Source organism: Megalobrama amblycephala, linkage group LG1, assembly GCF_018812025.1.
Source record: "Megalobrama amblycephala isolate DHTTF-2021 linkage group LG1, ASM1881202v1, whole genome shotgun sequence".
In the NCBI taxonomy this organism is placed as follows: domain Eukaryota; kingdom Metazoa; phylum Chordata; class Actinopteri; order Cypriniformes; family Xenocyprididae; genus Megalobrama; species Megalobrama amblycephala.
The window spans coordinates 64142970-64162997 of NC_063044.1; the positions used below are offsets into that span (position 1 = coordinate 64142970).

Sequence of the window (20028 nt, forward strand, 5' to 3'; positions counted from 1 at the left end):
TGTACGCCCCCAATATTTGCATATGCCAGCCCATGTTCCCAACATTATAAAAGGCATTAGACAAGGGCAGCCAGTATTAATGTCTGGATGTGCACAGCTGAATCAACAGACCAGGTAAGCAAGCAAGGACAATAGCGAAAAATGGCAGATGGAGCAATAATAACTGACATGATTCATGATAACATGATATTTTTAGTGATATTTGTAAATTGTCTTTCTAAATGTTTCGTTAGCATGTTGCTAATGTACTGTTAAATGTGGTTAAAGTTACCATCGTTTCTTACTGTATTCACGGAGACAAGAGCCGTCGCTATTTTCATTTTTAAACACTTGCAGTCTGTAGAATTCATAAACACTACTTCATTCTTTATAAATCTCTCCAACAGTGTAGCATTAGCCGTTAGCCATGGAGCACAGCCTCAAACTCATTCAGAATCAAATGTAAAAATCCAAAATAAACACTGTACTTGCGCGATTAGACATGCTGCATGACGAACACTTTGTAAAGATCCATTTTGTGGGTTATATTAGCTGTGTGAACTTTTTTTTTTTTATGTTGTTTAAGGCAAGCGCGAGCTCTTGGGGCGTGGAGCACCAGATTTAAAGGGCCACACACCCTGAATTGGCTCATTTCTAATTATGCCCCAAAATAGGCAGTTAAAAAAATGAATTTAAAAAAATCTATGGGGTATTTTGAGCTTAAACTTCACAGACACATTCAGGGGACACCTTAGACTTATATTACATCTTTTAAAAAAAAAGTTCTTGGGCACCTTTAATGCTTTTATTCAGCAAGTGTGCATTAAATTTATCAAAAGATTTCTAATGTTACAAAAGATTTCTATACAATGAACCCTGAAAAAATACATCACTGTTTCCACAAAAAGCAGCACAACTGTTTTTAGCACTGATAATAATTCATGAGCATCAAATCATCATATTAGAATGATTTCTGAAGGATCATGTGACACTGAAGACTGGAGTCATGATGCTAAAAATACAGTTGTGCCATCACAGGAATAAATTACACTTTAAAACATTAAATAAAATTCAAATAATGTAATAATATTTCACAATATTTCAGTTTGAACTGTATTTTTGGTCAAATAAATGGTGAGACTTCTCTCAAAAACTTTTAAAAATCATACTGACCCCAAACTTTTGAACAGTAGTGTATGTCACCATACTGTATAGGTTCAGCTACCACAACATCTGACCACATATTTGAATGTGAAAATAAATCAGAGAGCCTGAACTAATAATAAAGATGACAAGAACTACAGTTAGGGAAATCGGGACTGGCATTTACAAGGTATCCCTGTAATAAATGTCCCCATATAGTTGCTCTGTAGGGGCATTTTATCTCAGACCTAGTGGAACAAAATTAATTGATTATGTTTCAGTGGCTATTTAAAGGTCATTCTTCCTAAATGCATCTTATCCGCCTTTACGCAAATGGTAATTACTGAGTGTTTATCTCTCTCTGTCTAGCTGTCATTACCCCAGCCATTCTGCTCTAAAGGTTACAAAGAGATAGACACAGAGAGAGACCCCGCATTGGACGATGGGCATTGACCTTTCGTCAAGGTTCTTTGATTAGACGTCCAGCTGTTTGTTAGGTTTGCAGTAATGATGTTTATGCTTTCAAATGTTTGCACTTGTTTGGAGACCGGTGACTCAGGAGGACTCGGTTTAATTTGTGTTCTCTGTAAGAGGCAAAACCAGAATTTTTACTTGCATTTTGTTTCTTTTTTTCTTTGTTCCAATTCCATAATAACAGCATTACGGTCATTGTAGTTCAAGTATTAGTCATTGCTGACAATCTGTGCTGATTCTGTAATGTAATTAAAAAAAAATCTGTCTCCATGACCTCTTTTAAAGCAACAAAAAAACATGAATCTGCTTTCTACACATAAATGTTCTCTCAGCTTATACAAAAGATGTGCCATTAATAACAATCTTCACTCTATTGTTTTTAAAGATCTTGATTCTGTTCTATTCATCTCATTTTCCATGATAGCTCTAAAATAATGGAGTAATTGTAAATGTTACGGTATATTTCTTTTCTCTGCGATTATTCATCATGATTACATGTAGAAACAAATAATTTAATATGTTTAGCAGAAACTAATTCCATCTGAAATAAAGCTGTTATATTAGTTACTCTGAGAAACTGATTGTTTGATTATAAAGCGATGAGAATTATTTAAAGAGCACGTTCATGAGCCCCGTCATACGTGGCATTAAATATAGTGCTGTTGAATAAACTGCTTTTTAATTAGCGGAGGTGTAAATTCATGCACACGCTTAATATCAAGATTGAAAGAGATTGCTGCATTTGAGAATTTCAAACAATGGAAAACAGATGCAAAGTATCCTCCTTTATATATAAATATGGCTTGTATTAATATACACTCTGGACGGAGTGTATTAATCTATGCCTTCTGATTCTATGGATCCCCCACCCTCCGCTCTGTCTCTGTGAGAATATGCTGAATCTGTGTTTTCATCTTGCCAGGATGGAGTTCTGCCAGTGTAGGTTGAGCTGTGCAGGGAAACTGTTTGAGCCCTTTGCACTGCAGCTGATATTTGTATTATTAAACTCAAATACTGGCGTGTTTGCTATTTGATTCTCTTTACCTTGAAATGTAATTTAAAATGTAACTATATGCCATGTTCTTATCACTAGTATGTCAACTCACTGTGACAAGAATAATCAAAGTTTAATCAACCGGTGAATGTAGTTCTACAGTTTAACCAGTAGGGGGCAATAATGACCTACTGAATGTGACTGCATTGAACACTCATTTAATTAGCGTGTGCTTGGGAGCTAATGCAACTGCGATTTTAATTAAAGCCCATAAAGAATGAGCCTGCCAATAGAATAGGCGGGAATGACAATGAAAGGGCGAAACCTTTTATGCTCATTTTCTTATTTGTAATATAGGCTTTTGAGTTCTTCTAAAGTACTACTACCAGTAATAAACCTATTTTATTCAGATATCATGCTCTTCATCATCTCGCCTAACCCGTAAACATGCTTTGACTAGCCGATTTTCTGGCATCTCGAAAACAAAGTGCCTTTTGATCACAGCTTGCGTCCATTTGCTGCGAGCGTGTCCAACCTGGATCCGTTTTTCACGGTCGTCTCACATGTCGACTAGGACATATTTTTCTCCGTCTCCGAAGCACAGAGGACAGGAGAAATAGGGGTCGCTATAAGTGGATCTCATTCAAGATCTGGCCGTTTCCCAGAGCCGCACTCTCCTGAGCCGTGTAAAAGTGCTGAGCTCGCAGCTGAAGCCAGTTTGTTTAGTGGCAAACGCCTACGTGCTATACGTAAACAACATAGCCTTTACAACACCTCTGGATTTACCTCTTGCCATTATTGTAGTATAAGTAGGCACGCCTACAGAGAATCCAAGTTTTTAAAACGCGCTACTGAGGGAGTGAAACTCACATTATATACAGAAAAAACTGTAGCTGATTTAAAGGATTCACTTTCAAATGAAAACTAGCCCAAGCTTTATTCACCCTCAAGCCATCCTAGGTGTATATGACTTTGTTGATGAACACAATCTGAGAAATATTAATAAATATCCTGAGCTTTGTGAATGGGATCAATGAGTTTGAGCTGAAGGACGTGCTTCCATCCACATCCATCCATCATAAACGTACTCCACACGGCTCCGGGGGGTTAATAAAGACCTATGAAGTGAAGCGATACGTTTGTGTAAAAAATATCCATATTTAACAAGTTATGAAGCAAAATATAGCTTCTGCCAGATTCTTCCATATTCTGCTCACAAAGAAAGTTTGAAACACTCACAGTTAATAGCTTATGCTACGTCCTACGCCTTCCCTCTTAAACTTACGAAAAAAGCTTAAATGACGCGACGCCAGTCTGCACTTTCTTCGTAACGTGAATACGGAAGGCGATCTGGCGGAAGATAGATATTTTACTTCATAACTTGTTAAATATGGATATTTTTTTACACAAACGCATCGCTTCGCTTCAGAAGGACTTTATTAACCCCCCAGAGCCGTGTGGAGTACATGTTTATGATGGATGGATGTGGATGGAGGCACTTTCTTCAGCTCATACTCGTTGGTATCGCTCACTGCCATTATAAAGCTCGGATGCGTCAGGATATTTATTAAATTAACTCAGATTGTGTTCATCAGAAAGAAGAAAGTCATATACACCTAGGATGGCTTGAGGGTGAGTAAAGCTTGGGGTCATTTTCATTCAAGTGAACTAATCCTTTAAGCAGAGAATTATAAGAAATTTGGCATTCAGTAAATAGCCTAAATGTCCATGTTTCTATTACTTTTAAGATTTGATGGCTTTCCAAGTCTTATCAGAGCACAATTTCCCCTTATATTCAGAGGTTTTCTATTACCGTGGGAGCCCACATCAATACAGAACAACTGTACTCATAATGCGCGCTTCTGCAGCTCAAAGTAAACAGTTTTTTTCCCGCGTTATATCCCTCAGCCCAAGACAAGACAGCTCGACTCAAGTCACGCGTAACCGCTCATGCCCAATCAGCTGTCCTCGCGCTCCGCTAACCGCCTTTATATTTGACAGCCCCACCTCCGTCCCGCAGCGCTCATATATAAGACCTTTTGCACATCTAAAATAATAATTTGCCTATCAGTGTTCGCACTGGACTTTTACACGACTATAGCGAACGACTTCATATTCACCTTACTTACATTTCCTAACAAACGACTCTCTAACCAGAGAAATAACACCGGAAGCGGCGGTTAGAAGTGAGAAAGAGTAGTTGCTGGGAAGTCCGACTCAATTCCGCGAATCGATTCTTTCGAACGGTTCGTTTAAAAGAACAGATTCAGAGCACAATGATTCTTTACGTCGTGACGTAATCGCTGCACCATCACGCGGTCCTTGATCATGCCCCAGGCATATTACGTGCTAAAACGTTCCAGGACAGGCTATGTTGTTTACTTCAGCTGAGTTTTATAAAGGGGGTTCAGTGAAATTTCATGTGTCCCAGTTCAGTTTGTTGCAGCCTTGAAAATAAAAGTAATTTAGAAACTAAATATAATTTCCAGTTACATAAAACAACGCTAACATCTTTTAGCAATAAAGTTTAGCACGTTTTGATTAAAAAAAAAAAAAACATTTATTAAAATGTGTTTCGTATGCATGTTGATTAAAAATGTCAAACTTTAAATTGTAAACATTTCTATATTAGGCTACGTTTTTACGTTTTCGGTCCCAATGCTCTTGCTATGAGCTCACTCATCTAATGTTCATTACGAATCGGACATGTCCGAAAGAGACAGTCCAGTGATTTGTTGACACGAGAACCGCTCGGACCCATTCAGTCCGATTCATTAACGAATCGTTTAGAGAGATTTTGTGAAACGATTCAGCCGATTCAGCGATTCGACTCAAACGAACGATTCGTTCACGAATGTTACATTGCCAAAGAGAGCAAGAGCGAGCGAGCGAGAGAGAGAGAGAGAGAGAGAGAGAGAGAGAGAGAGAGGAGGGGTAGAAGCACATGAAAAACTGCGTAACCCACTGCTGGTTGAGATAGACGGGGCAGAAAGGTTGCCTTTCTGGGTCGTATAGGCGCTATCTGGAGCTTTGCTGTACTTTTATGCGAAACGACAGCGGATTTAGAAGACCTGCCGAGGTACGTGAAATGCATCTGTGCGCATTTATTGCGTCTTAAATGTTGTTTGTCGATGCGAAATGGTGTTGTTTTAACAGCATATTTGTTTACAAACAAATGTCCACGGCTGTTCCTGTTGAGGCTTCACTAGGCTGCACTTTTCACGCTGGATTAAAGCTGTTTACATTGCTCTTATTGACTCCGAAATATGTGACATGTCTGATAGAATCTAATTTAAAAGGTTCCTGTTTAGTTCAGACAGTGCGTGTTTGGCACCGGTGTTTCGCAAGCCCCAAGCTCTTGCACCCTGTTTTTTTATCGGATCAACAGGCAGAGAGTCCAGCCCCCCTCCAGCACGCCTGTCAAGTCTGGACAGTCCAGCTCACATTTCCAGCTCCATTCCAGTCCAGCGAATGCAGCTCCATAATTCTGCTCGTTCCACCAGTTCGCGTTTAAAGTGAATTCGGACATGTATTAAGCGCTCGGTGGAAATCAAGCGCACGCTCCTGGCCAAAGTTTTCATCAGGCTGTTGAATTTACCGTTATGAGGACAAAACTTGAGCGCTAGTGCGGAGCTGTCACTTCTTTTGGGCTCGTGGTTGAAGTGGGTTTCAGTGGCTGAAAGTTAATTATGTTACGAAGAGTTAATGATTGAAACACTGAGACAGTTATGTCGCCATGCATGATGCATTGAGGTTGTGACTGGAGATTTAAATAAAGCAGGGGTGTGTTATTAAAGTCATGCATCTTGCCGAACTGTAAACTGTCCTTTCGTTTTAAAGTGTCACATTCATTTGGCAATGTGACAGGCCAGTCGATTACGAGAAAGGCGCATTCAGATGAGCTTTAACCGTTATGTGAAGGCCACTGGGTATTTTTTGATCGCGCTTTGTTAACATGTGAGTTTATTAGTTCCTGATAGTTGCAGTTGCCCTTATGTGAAAGTTGAAGCCATGCTCTCTGTTTTCCCCTTTGATATTATCTTCCACAGCAGATTCTTTTATCTCCCATCATGCAATTTGTTTAGCTTCCGTTCAGCAGTCGAAGTGTGTGCGTGCGTGCGCTTTTGTACATTCACACCGCCTGTATGTAGCCTACACATATGCGTTGAATGTATTGTTTTAATTGACACATTGCGTTTTAATATTTGATTTCATGTATCTGTTAGCTTTATTGTATACTAGAGCATTATGAACCTTGGATATATTTTGGACAGTTTATTTTGGTGAATGTGAGACAGGATTATTGAGAACTAAATCTTAAAGTCAAGATTGTAAACTTAATTTAAGAGCATGTTGACCAGAGAAATCAACCATATAATATATATATATTCAGATGCAAAAGCCTCTAAGTGCCATCTAAAATTTTCTTCTAAAATGAGCATTTTTATCAAGCTCGTATGTTTATGTACAGTTATTTCACTTTAATGGCAATGAAAAGGACCTATTAATTGCCATTAAACTGAAATTGCTGAACCTAAACATACAAGTTTGATAAAAATGCTTTTTTTAGAAGAAAATTTCAGATGGCACTTAGAGGCTTTTGCATCTGAACTATATATATATATATATGTAATGTATCCATGCACATCATTAAAATATAATGTGCCCATGTAATTTTTAATCAAAATAACTCCCCAGGGATGGATTATAACTTGAAAAGGCCCCTGAGCCAATTATCTTCAAGGATCCCTCTCCCCAACAGAACCCCCATTTTTTTAGTTCATTCCTTTAACTGTAATAGAGAGTAAAAGTTATGATGATCATGAATATTCCAACTCACTATATTCTTACTCTGAGGTGTCAAATCCACCCACAGTTTCAAAAGAACTAATTATTATAACTTCCCATCTTCCTAAGGTTGAAGTTAGAATACATGAATGGAAGAAAGGAACATAGAAAGAAAGATGGAGACCCTGTGCCCACCACCCCAATTTTTTTTTCTTCTTCTGCCTTTATTAACTATTCTAAATGACCCAGCAAAATGGGCCTAGAGAGATCTATAAAGTATGTTTCTGAGTTTAAATTTTAGCTGTCAAAACTTGCACCCTTTACTCTAATACAGTTGGTTGATTGACTGTAAAAGATCCACCTTCAAATATAAAAGTATAATCAATTAATCAATTAACCAGAGTGTATATTTGATATTACAGATTTTCTTTTTTTTTACTGGTCCAATCAAATTTAAGTGGCTAAGACGATCGAAACGACCGCGTGACTAGTGATGCCGAAATGCTCATATCAAATTGGTTTGCTAATTAATGCTGGACAATGGATCCAGTGTTTCCCACAGGATTTTGTGGGTGGACCTCAGTCCCTCTAGGGAGACCCGGCGGCAAGAATATTTTTGTACATTTTAAAGTTAAATGCATCAATCTGGTGTACTTTGGCAGATCAAAATTTAGAGCTCAAACTCACATTCATTGTCCAAATGGAACAGTAAAAAGTCTTTGCATCGATTTGTACCTGGATTTTAAACCTCTTTTTGTTTGCTATATAGAAAATAATACTAACAATAATGTTGTTGTTGTTGTTATTATCCAGATAAGACAGTAATATGTATTGTAAAACAAATGCACTTTAAAATAAATGTAAATGAAAAATGAATATTTAATAATAAGTATATTATTTTACTTTACAGTAAAGAAAAAACAACACTTTTGCCTTTATTTCTGCACTTGCAAGAGATAAACACTAAAAAAAATGAATTTATTTTGGCTGAAAGCTGCAGTTTCTGTGAAAACAGGTTTACAAAAGCGTCATGAAAAAGTTCACAAATCTAGTGAAATGCTTTTAAATTATGCAAATGTGAAAATAAAGCATAACTGGTGCCCACTGTGTTCCCAAATGCACGCTAAACTCGTAGCACATGCAGAGATGGCGTTTACTTTGTACCGAGCTGCTCTGAAAACACTGGATCACAAGCTGATCGTGAGAGGAAACTGCATGCTTCTGTATGCAATTTAAAACAGGACTGGATAGTAGATCTATAAGAGGTTTGGTTGCATTCATTTAGGTCGTGTAGTAACAATACCACAATCAGCAGGGAGCCCTCATAGTCCATGTCATGAGACTTTTAAGAGGCTATTGGACCCATATATTCAAGCATAATTAAACATTTGTTTTAATTATTGATGAGTTCTCTGTAGATCACTACAATGAGAATCTAGAAGGACATTAAGATATCTTGAAAACTTTGGAAAAGGAATATTTATGGCACTCAGACAGTTATGTTCTATGCAATTGAGCTGATAGAAAAACATTATTTGTTCTTCAAATATTCCTCTTTAAAAGAAAACAAGTATCAGCTGTATGCAAAGTGACCCAAATTTGTTTTTGACCACTGAAAATGTGTACAATTTACCAGTTTACTCATGAAGCCGCATTAAGATCTCCATATCTCTGGGATTGAACCATCGAGGGCCTTTAAAATGAAGATACCAAAAGGAAAGTTAGTTAAGAAATAGAATCTAAAAGGATATTAAGATATCTTCTTGAGTTACAGGCATGCAAACTTGATTTTTGAACTGTCACTGTTAGCATATATCCATTAGATATGAATCATTATATGAAGTTCAGGAGGGACTAAAAGGGAAGATATTTGATGCATGATTTCCCATTCCTGTGTGTTTATTAATAAATGAGAAGATACGGCATGTCTGCCAAGTCACATTTTGTTGCGATAAATCACTCCCTACTGGAAAAAGATAATACATTACCGATCGTGTCACGTTTGGTAAAAAATTCACTAGTGCTTCAAAGTTTGTGTTTGCACTTCAAGCTGGAGAAATATGGTTCTTGATGAGCACTTAAGAGCCGCTTAAGTTGAGTGTTTATGTACTTGACCAGTGCAGTCATTCATTGATCTTGCGTTGTACTAGCTGTACTTTAAGATGTGTTTTCAGTTGGCAGTAATTTAGCAATGGAGGTGTTTACTTAAGACCACACAAGCTTTGAAACAGCTGGCATTTCATGACAACATAGAGTAAACAAACAAATTAGTGGGCAAACATTCAAATTGGTGGGTGTTTGCAACAAAATAAATCTGTATATGGTTAAGGCTGAACCATTTGGTTTCTTGTCAAATATATTATTTAAATGTATTGTCTTGATTGTTTCTAACTGCTAATTGTCAACACTTACATTTACATACTGTATAATTATCTCTATCGTGCTAGAAATGACCTTTAATGTTTGTTTTGCTCTTTGTCCACTTGTAAAAAAACGAGAACGATCTCTTTCTCTCTCTCTCTCTTAACTTAGTTTGGTCAAGTTTGGTCACTTTTGTGTTCCCACCACTGTAAGTGAATGTGAAATGCATGTTTGGCAAAACTGATTAGGCCAACCACGCCTGTGAGAAATCAGGAATGTCGAGGATCTGCAGTGGGATTAGAAGTGGAACTCTGGTGAACCCCAGGTCTGTTGAAATATTATATTTCATAAATAATTGAACTGGAGGTGCATTTGAACATTTATCCCTGTTGGCACACAGTGCGTTTGTTTAGCTGGACTGTACAACCTAGTTTGACCCGTGTTGCCAAAGTTTGTGCGGTTGATGCCCTCTTGTCAGAGTCGACACATGACTTTTGAGAGAGTTGACTGCCATGGGACGAGATTGCTGTACAGGGAATACTTTCAACGTGTTGACCAACACTCTGTGTACTTAAAGAAAAGTAAAAGAGAGAAAGGCAGAGGGAGGTGAGAGAAGGTCTGTAACCGAAGCAGAGGGCAGAGTTGTGTTTTTTATTTGGTTACACATATATTCACCTGGAAATGCGAGAGCGAATCAAATTTCTGTGCAGCAAGATCAGCACATTTGTCTTGATTAATGGTTAGCATCTTTTTAAACCAACATCTTATGTACTTATGTTGTGATACATGAAATTTAAGCATATTGTATTGATGTATTGTATTGAAATTCATAAAAGTAGCCATATGCTTCATTACAGCTTTTCCAAAGAAAGCCTTACATTTACATTTAGAAGCACATCCAAATGAGTGAAAGGAGGTTAGATTTCCTTGATACAAGGCCAACTAGTCCTGGCCTGAACCTATTCTGTATTCCAGCTTTTGGGATGACAGTTGTTGTGAAGCTTTGTGCCTGTTGATTGTCTGTTGTGGGATTTACAAATACCAGAATCAAATGATGTTTGAAAGACTCTTATGTGCTGGTTCATTTTAGTGAAGCAAACAGCTTAAATCAGTGTAGTTTAATGACATCCAGCTAAAGATACACATCATATGTTTTGTCAGTAGTATTTTAGAGCCATTAATGAGTGGAAAACACTACCACTGAAAAATTTGAAATCATTACATTTTTTGATCCATTTAAAAGAAGCATTTATTTGATTATTTGAATTATTTGATTTACATTTTATTGAATATATTTTACAGTGTGTAATTTATTCCTGTTATGGCAAAGCTGAATTTTCAGCATCATTAATCCAGTCTTCAGTGTCACATGATCCTTCAGAAATCATTCTAATATGATGATTTGATGCTCAAGAAACATTTCATATGGTATTACTCTTATTATAACAATATTATTGTCAAACCCAAATATTTTTTTCAGTATTCTTTAATGAATAGAAAGTTCGAAAATCAAAATCAATCTTTTGTAGCATTATAAATGCATTTACTGTCACTCTTGATCAATTTATTGCTCCTTGCTGAATAAAAGTATTCATTTCTTAAAAAAAATAAATAAAAAAAATCTTACTGACCCCAAACTTTTGAACAATAGTGTGTGTTACCACATTTTTGCAGGTCTAGTATTGTTGTTTAGTAATTAGTTTTGGTACACCTTTTAAATGAGTTGTTTTAAAACTAACACTTTACAACAAATTTCATTAGTTAAGCATTAGTTAATGTATTAACTAACATGAACTAACCCTGAACAATACATTTGTTACTGTATTGCTAATCTTTGTTAACATTAGTTAATAAAAATACAACTGTTCATTGTTCATGTTAGTTACAGTGCATTAACTAATGTTAAATAATACAACTCTTGATTTTAATAATGTATTAGTAAGTTATGAAATTAACATTAACAAAGATTAATAAATGCTGTAGTTCATTATTAGTTCATGTTAACTAAGGAAGGTAACTAATGATAACTAATGAACCTTATTGTAAAGTGTTACCATGTTATCATGTGACAATGGAATTGCATTTTCCCCCTTAATATTTATTCCTTGTAAATGCTAAAAGAATTGTTAATGGAACCTGTTAAGGAATTAGAACCAGAATTGTATGTGTGGTGTTAATTTGATATTTAATTTCTAATAATTCAAATAGTCCTTTCAAAGTCCTTCCACTTTTTGAGAAGACTTTCCACTAGATATTTGATCATGGCCGAGGGTATTTGCTCTCATTCAGACATGGCCGTCAGTAAGAGCAAGGCAACAATTTTGGGTGATGAGATCTGGCTCACAGTCCGAGTTCCACTCCATCACAAAGGTGTTTATTTGTGGGCGTTATGAATGGCAGTCAAGTTTTTCACATCAGACTCACTTAATCTTTTCTTTACTTGCTTTGTGCACAGGGACATTGTAGTGCAGAACAGAAAAGGGTCGTCCACAAAGATGGAAGCGAGTCATTGTATCCTGTAGCATTGAGTTTCATAGGGCCTTGCCAAACCTATTATTTAGATGTTTGTACCCACATCCTTTTGGCCATGTGGTGTGTATATGCATGTTCGCAGAGCACTTTGTGTGGCATTTCAGACACTTCATGAATCAAACGTCAGAGAGTTTGAGGAAATGAAAGTAAGGGAAATTTAGTGAGTGATGGAATTATTTCCTCAATCCTTGTTCATTCAGAAACTAGTGCTGACATGGTTTTGTGCAGTTTTAGAGCAGCTTTACAAGATACTTTGTGTTGTATGGGAAATTAATTCCAAGTGCATCGACTAGACTGTAAGCTCTTGAAATCTCAACTGAGAACAGCCAAACAGAATATTTACAATTGAGCAACATCAAACCATTGCAAGATTGTGTTCTACTTTTTAGTTTCCTCTAAATCTATATTTAACTAGCTCTTTTATGCGCTTTCGCTTTCTGTTTGCGCTCTCTTTGCTGGTGTCTTCCTCCTCCTTTACTTACTTTACACATAATCTGTTTGTTTTGGGTTTCTCACGATCTGCTAAGTGAGCTTGACTGCCATCCACCCATCCAGCGCTCATCTCGCTCTTTGCCGGGCTTGGGTAGACAGAAAGATAACAGAGCATCAGATGGGGAGGAGATAAACTGCTGTGTATGCTTATTGATGCCTGTTAGCAGTCACTCCCAATGAACTGGTGTTTATTAAAAAAAAAGTCTGTAATCTGTAGTTGTAATGCTCATGCCTCTGGAGTCGCCCCTACCCATCGCATCTCTCATCAATTCAACGACCTATCAGAAGTAGCCATAGCATATGGTGAAAAAGCGGTTAGTTAAAGTCAGAAAATGTGGTTATGTTCAGTGGTAGCTACGTACTATAATGAAGTGGTTACCTACAAATTTCAGAAACTGCAACCTAATTTTAGGTTGATATGAGCAGAACCGCAGATGACGACAAGTTGTGTGTCACGTCGTTGTACTTTCGATAAAAATCCTTGTGAAGAATCGCTGCTTTGCACGTTTACAATTTTAAAAATAAAGGTTCCAAAAGGGGGTGATACCATATACGAAACATTTTTGGTTCCCCAGAGAACATCTCAGTAAACAGTTCTTAATATAACTTTTTTTTCTTAGTGGGAAGAACTTTTAAAATATCTAAAGAACTTTTTCCACGATAAAGAGCCTTTTGTGGAATGGAAATATTCCATGGATGTTAAAGGTTCTTCATGGAACCATTGATACCAATGAAGAACGTTTATTTTTAAGAGTGTATGTTGTTATTATGTAAACTATTTTCATTGTGTTGTCAGAGAGCAAGACAATCACCTGTTAAATGTATTTTAGAACAAAAGAAAAACTAGCTATACTGAGTTTCAGTCTAATTTCTAAGAGGATGAAAGCAACAGATTTTATCTATAATGCAAAGAAAAGCACATTTTTAAGATGCAATGCAAGTCTTGATATTTAGCCTACTATTCAAGCCATTCCTGTCTGCTTTTAAATGTACAGGATAATTTGAGAGTCACCTGTTGTTAAAAACAGTTGTTAATCCCCACGGTGTTTGATGACTGATGTATTTTTATAATTGACTTGGTTCTGTCCACTGCTTAAATGTCCTCTGATTCATATTTTTGCATTATATTCCTTTGTTTTGTTTTGTTTTTAAACTCTTGCTGTTCACTTACGCACACAGGCAATTCATACCTAAATATAGACATAATTGAATTCAATAATTACCTGCCAATTTTCCTGTGTTTAAGTGGTTCATCTGAAAATTTGGAGGTTTAGGTTTTATTTTTTGCATTTATATTTGCCTTAAGACAATTCATTATAGACCACCAACATGCTCATGAATGTTTTATTTTCTCTTCTAATAAACAATAGCAACAGAAAGTACTTTAAATGTAGGATAGGTAATTTCAGAGAGGCTAGCACTAGCAAGCTAGCTTTAAAAGCCTGAGATCCCACCCTCCCTTCAGAGCGTCTCCAAAGCCACACCTCCTGCAAAACACATGATCGCACACAGCAGAGTCTGCAAAGTGGCACAAGAGACGGCATTAAATTACCTCATGTCTTAAAGCATAGAACATTAATATTAATGAACGTAAACAACTTAAACAATGTAAGCTAAAGTAAACAAAGCTCTTACTCCACCTGACTGCTGCACATTCATTTTGCCGTTGATAGTGTTGACACAGAAACTGAGGACGTGAACAGCTCCGGGTAGAACGTTACGGGTTGCCATCTCAAAATTATGTTTACAACATGACATGAACACAGCAAAATCTTGTTGTTTTGTTTCTGGAGGAACTGTAAAAGGCAGCTACTGTTTGTTTTTAGTGCTCGGTGACTGTGTGTCTACAACTCATGTAACCTCGCACAACCTTACGGAAAGTGCTGTTAGCATATGATGTCTTCATGAGCAGGTTGCACAGAGGTATGGAAATTAGGGCTGCCCCCTAATAGTTCACTAACCGTTAGTCGACCAAAATGTTTATTAGTCGGTTAGTCGCAGAAAAAAACCTTGTGGTGAGGGACAGATCATTAACGGTGGGTCCTTGTGGTAATTACAGTATATCGGGCGTCAATCATGAAAATTCTCTGGTCCTGAGACTTCCATAGAAGAAATATGTACATTTATAGACCACTTCTATTATTGATTTCTATCAGGATGTGAATAGAGTTTCAACTAGTAAAACAAGAAGTGTTTAAAAAATATACATGTGCTGAAATGTAGGATGTAGATTGAAAAGTTTGGGGTTGGTAAGATTTTTTTTTTTTTTTATGTTTTTGAAAGAAGCCTAAGACACATTTATTTGATCATTTATTTGACTATAAACATGTATTATTATAATTTTAAAAAAATTGAATGTATTTTAAAATGAATGAATTTTCAGCATCATTACTCCAGTCTTCAGTGTCACATGATCCTTTAGAAATCATTTGGTGCTCAAGAAACATTTCGTATTTTTATCAGTCAGTTGTTTTCAGGATTCTTTGATAAACAGAAACAGCATTTATTTGAAATAGAAGTCTTTTGTAACATTATAAATGTCTTTACTTTCACTTTTGATCTTATGCATCCTTGATGCTGAATAAAAGTACTGACCCCAAACATTTGAACGGCTGTGTTTGTAAGAGAATATGTATATATAAATGCGTTGATTCTATATGGATTCATATTATACACTAATTTTGCACACTCATTATATTCACAATAAAATTCAATCTTTAATACTCATTAAATCATTTTACTATGCTTGTTGCATATTGTTAAATCTTCCACTGAAAATGCTTTTTTGACATTCGTTCACCCTTAAAGAGCAAGTCCAGAGGACAAGTGACATTACTAAGGCAGAATTTAGGTACAGATGACTAAAGAGCAGGATACCTTCTGGGAGCTTCTCATAGGAACAAGCAATTGATTGACTGAATGACCAGCCTGAATCAGTGAAGTGAAATTAAGTTTTGACTGACACGACTGTTGGAATGTGGACTGAGTGTATTTAAAGATCTAGGTGACTGGATTTAAATGTGGCCTGGATATTTATATGAACATGAACTCGGTACATGTAGAGATATAGATGTGTATTTCTATGGCTGTCAGTACTTGTAGAATTATGGTTGAATATTTCCTAACAATGAATATTGCTCATTCTGTACTTGTATCTATATTTTATGCCTCATTTCCATGTCATGGTTGTGAAATGAGCATTTTTTGGAATCGTTTGTGAGACGGTGGTGACCGGGGGAGGGGCGACTTATGTCTAAGTTCAGGGCAGAGTCCTTATTAGCTTATCTGACTATCAGTTCATAGAGCGGTCAGTTTAACTAAACTGCAGATGACCTAATGCAGAATATCTAATGCAATCTGTCTGTCTGTACGCACACTTTTATCTGCTCATTTTGTTTCCGCCGCTGTATGCATCAGTGTGCATGTAGCCAACTTTTTAGATCTGTTCCAGTTGACTTGAATGAGTAAATCTCTACTGACTGCTCACTGTCCACCATGCTGTGTCTGTTTGCCTCTCTCTCTCATTCTCTCTCTCTTTCTGTTTTCTCCCTGAGAGTAAATCACTGATAGAGAGGCTGGCCATAAAGCTTGTGTGAGAGCAGAGAGGGCAGTGTTTCTGTCCTGCTTAAGCCTATTACAGGCTTACCAATCCAAGCAGTGCCCCTTAAGCACATAGAGAACGTAAGACAGAGAGAGACAGATGTTTAGTTATTCATCTGAGAGTATAAGAAAGGTAAAAACACTCCATTAAGCTGACAGCTCAGAGCTCAGTATAATTATCAGATATAAACAACACTATATAATATATTTTAATATGATATGTTTGTGTGATGGACAGACTGAAAGTTGTTATTAACAATAATCTTCTGGGATTCGAAAACATAAAAATCATTCAGACATAAAAGAATCATGTAGACAAACTATTTATTCAGCGTTTTGTGAACTGGAGCAAGAATACTTTGAAAAGATCCAGCACAAAAGATTTGTTCTAGGGCTGGATGATATGGCCAAAATTTATATCACGATATAATTCTTAATTTCGGTTGATACGATATAATTCCGATATCGATATGAACTATATAATAGCCTCAGAAAAACTTCCAAGAATGGCCACAACGTCTGAAAAATGAATTTGCCAAATCTATGAAATCTCTTCCTATAAAACTATATAATATTTTAGAAATAAAAATAGTACAAATAAATTTATGTTCAGCTTTTATTTGTATTTAGCCTTCATACAAACATAAAAAATAAACATAAGACTCACTCACTTTAGTAATATTAATATCTTTAACATTAAACTATAACGTAGGCTGATTTTATTATCCTTAATATAGATTAAAACAAAAGTGCTTCAGCCAAGATAAAGATTGTGAACAGTAAAAACAGAAAAAAACAGTGAGAAACAACAAAAACACATTGCTGGGGCAGGGACATTGTTGAGGTTCGTATCACGGTTTTAGGGTCACGGTTTTGGTACAGTTCGGTATGTGCTATTAGCACATACCGAACCATACCGAAACCGTGACCCTAAAAATAAGACTACTGTCAAATAAAAATAAAGAAAATAAGAACAAACGATCAAACTACAAGCAAATAAGTACATCACAAATAAGTACAATAAAGCAAATATTCAAATAAAATAAACAGTGCTTTTCAGGTTTTCAGGTATCTAACAGTAGTTTTCAGGTACAGAAAATGGATAAAGTAATCAAATATAAAATATCACTGCATATTATCTTTACTGTATAAAATAAAGATGAATCATTATTGAAGTTACAAAAACTATTCAGTCAAGAGCAGTGAGTGATTTCTTTGTTATTTGTTGTTTGATTTAACATTAAAAACAGGCAGCAGGAATAGTTTTTTTCCCTTTAAGACATGCACGATCCAGTAGCTACATATACTGTTACACATGCGATGTCTTTCTCGACTGTTACACGTTCACTTAAGACATAACCGACTATGTTTGCTAGCATACTCGCCAAGACGGGCATGTTGACTTAATTTGTGTATGAATTTGTCCGCCGAAGCGCAAGACTTGAAAGAGAAGTCAGTATTTGCGCGCTGTCTGAAATAAGCGTGTGCGCTTCTTCTCACAGCGCGTGCGAGTTCTCTTTCGCGTCTTGTTCTGTTTAAATCAGCAAGGCTTAAATTAGTTTAGTTTAAACACAGATAGCATCGTGTGCTGTTCAGGTCTCACCTGCGCTCGCGCGCTATCAACACCCGGGTGATGACGGCGTAAATGACTGGACATTAGAGCAGAGAGCACTAGCTGTTAACAGTTTACAAAGAGTGTCTGTTTTGTCCACGCTTTTTGATTATCGTTGTTATAACGTTTTGCGCATCCATCGACTGAAACATACATTATCTGAACTCTGTCTGTTTTCCATGTTGCTATTTCAAACAAACCATATTAACGCTGAGCACTGGCTGATGGCTGCGTGTCTCTGTGGTGTACGTCATCACGCAAATAGCCAATCGCGTTCTGCTCTTTCTAACGGCTGCGCCTCAAGTCAGTGAGAAATGTAATGTATATATCGAAATACCGGAAATGTGTTTAAAAATCATATCACCGTTATCGAAAAAAATTATATCGCGATATATATTGATATTGAATTATTGTCCAGCCCTAATTTGTTCATGAACTACCACAGAGTGTGAATCTCAGTCTGTTCCTCACTTTTGTGTAAGAAAAATGTCCATATTTTACAAGTTATGAAGTAAAATATCTAGCTTCTGCCAGACTGCCTTATGTATTTAACTTTGGAAGAAAGTGTAATGCATCTCGCAGTTCAAAACGCTTGTGCTACTTCCTACGCCTTCCCTATTCAACTTACGGAAAAAGCATAACTGATGCAATATCTTTGCACTTTTTCCGTAAGTCAAATATGGAAGGCGGACTGGCGAAAACTAGATATTTTACTTCATAACTTGTTAAATATGGATATTTTTTACACAAATGCATCGCTTCACTTTTGAAGGACTTTATTAACCCCCCGGAGCCGTGTGGAGTACGTTTTTGATGGATGGATTTGGATGGATGCACTTTCTTCAGCTCATACTCGTTGGTCCCGTTCACTGCCATTATAAAGCTTGAATACGTCAGGATATATCTCAATTGTGTTCATTAGAAAGAAGAAAGTCATATACACCTATGATGGCTTGAGGGTGAGTAAAGCTTGGGGTCATTTTCATTTTAAAGCAAACTAATCCTTTAATGGTACTCTTCTCATTTTGGAGTTAACAGCCCCAGTCCTCATCCATTATATTGAAAAGAGTGACTTAATATATATTGTATTTTTATATTAGCAAATGTATGTTCCTCAGTGAGATCTGACACTGATTTTGAGCATTTCAGTTCATGACAAATGTGTTGAATGGAGTAATTAGGGTTGCTGAAATAACAGAAGGGGTGATCTTGGTACTGAAAGTTTACTGTATTCCTGTACCGTGCATGGTATTGACAAGATTCTCCTGGGGGGCATGATAATACCAAAGTATATTTTTGTTAAAAAAAAAAAAAAATGCATATCAACATTGAAGAATAAGAGGTGAGGACAGTGAGCTTTTGAGAGAAGTGTTGATGTTCCATTCACTAACCTTGTATACGTACTACATATTTTTTCACAAAATCTTATTGTAAACATTTCTCACATTTACCTTAATTTAAAATTAAATTTATTATAAATAAAAAAAAAAAAAAAAAAAAAAAAATTGTGGATCCATCAACATTAGAACATATAAACATTTTTCTGTGTGTATGAATTCAGCTGAAATTTTACATGTAATTAAATCTAAGTCAGACATCTAATTAAGGTCATGGTGTTTGCCGTTTGGACTGAGGGGATTGTGGAAGGCCTTCAGGAGATTAACTTACCGCAAGACAATCTTACAACAGCTCTGAGGATAATAATGAAAGCGGTACATGATCCATAAGCTTTTGTGATTAGCGCTAGCTGTCCAGACGTGTTGCTGGTCTTCCAATCTGCCACCAGACATCAGCAGGCTGCTATGCAGATTGATTGTAATGCCCATATGACAAGATCTTTTCCTCTTCTAATGATCTCGTCACTCCTCTCTTTTGTTCTTCTGTGTCCTGTTAGATGTTAAACGGTCTAAGCCTCTGTGGATATTAAAGTTGAATGATTATGAATGGCTATTACAGAGACTCTTGCATGATGCAGTGTAAAACATGTATGATGCAACCAGCCACAGTCTTGACAGAATTACCTCATAGCTTTTTTAACGCCCAACTTACAGAG

General features: G+C 36.5%; 1 protein-coding gene across 2 annotated transcripts in view; it reads left to right on the forward strand.

The window, feature by feature from the left end:
• The first annotated feature begins 5475 nt into the window (after positions 1-5475).
• stat5a (signal transducer and activator of transcription 5a) overlaps positions 5476-20028 on the forward strand; it is a 99413-nt gene continuing 84860 nt past the window's right edge. Inside the window, exon 1 of one of the 2 annotated variants that reach the window (XM_048209350.1) lies at positions 5476-5669. The gene's annotated coding sequence lies outside the window, so the exon portion shown is untranslated. The remainder of the gene's footprint in view (positions 5670-20028) is intronic. The other variant, XM_048209341.1, reaches the window with a different exon arrangement.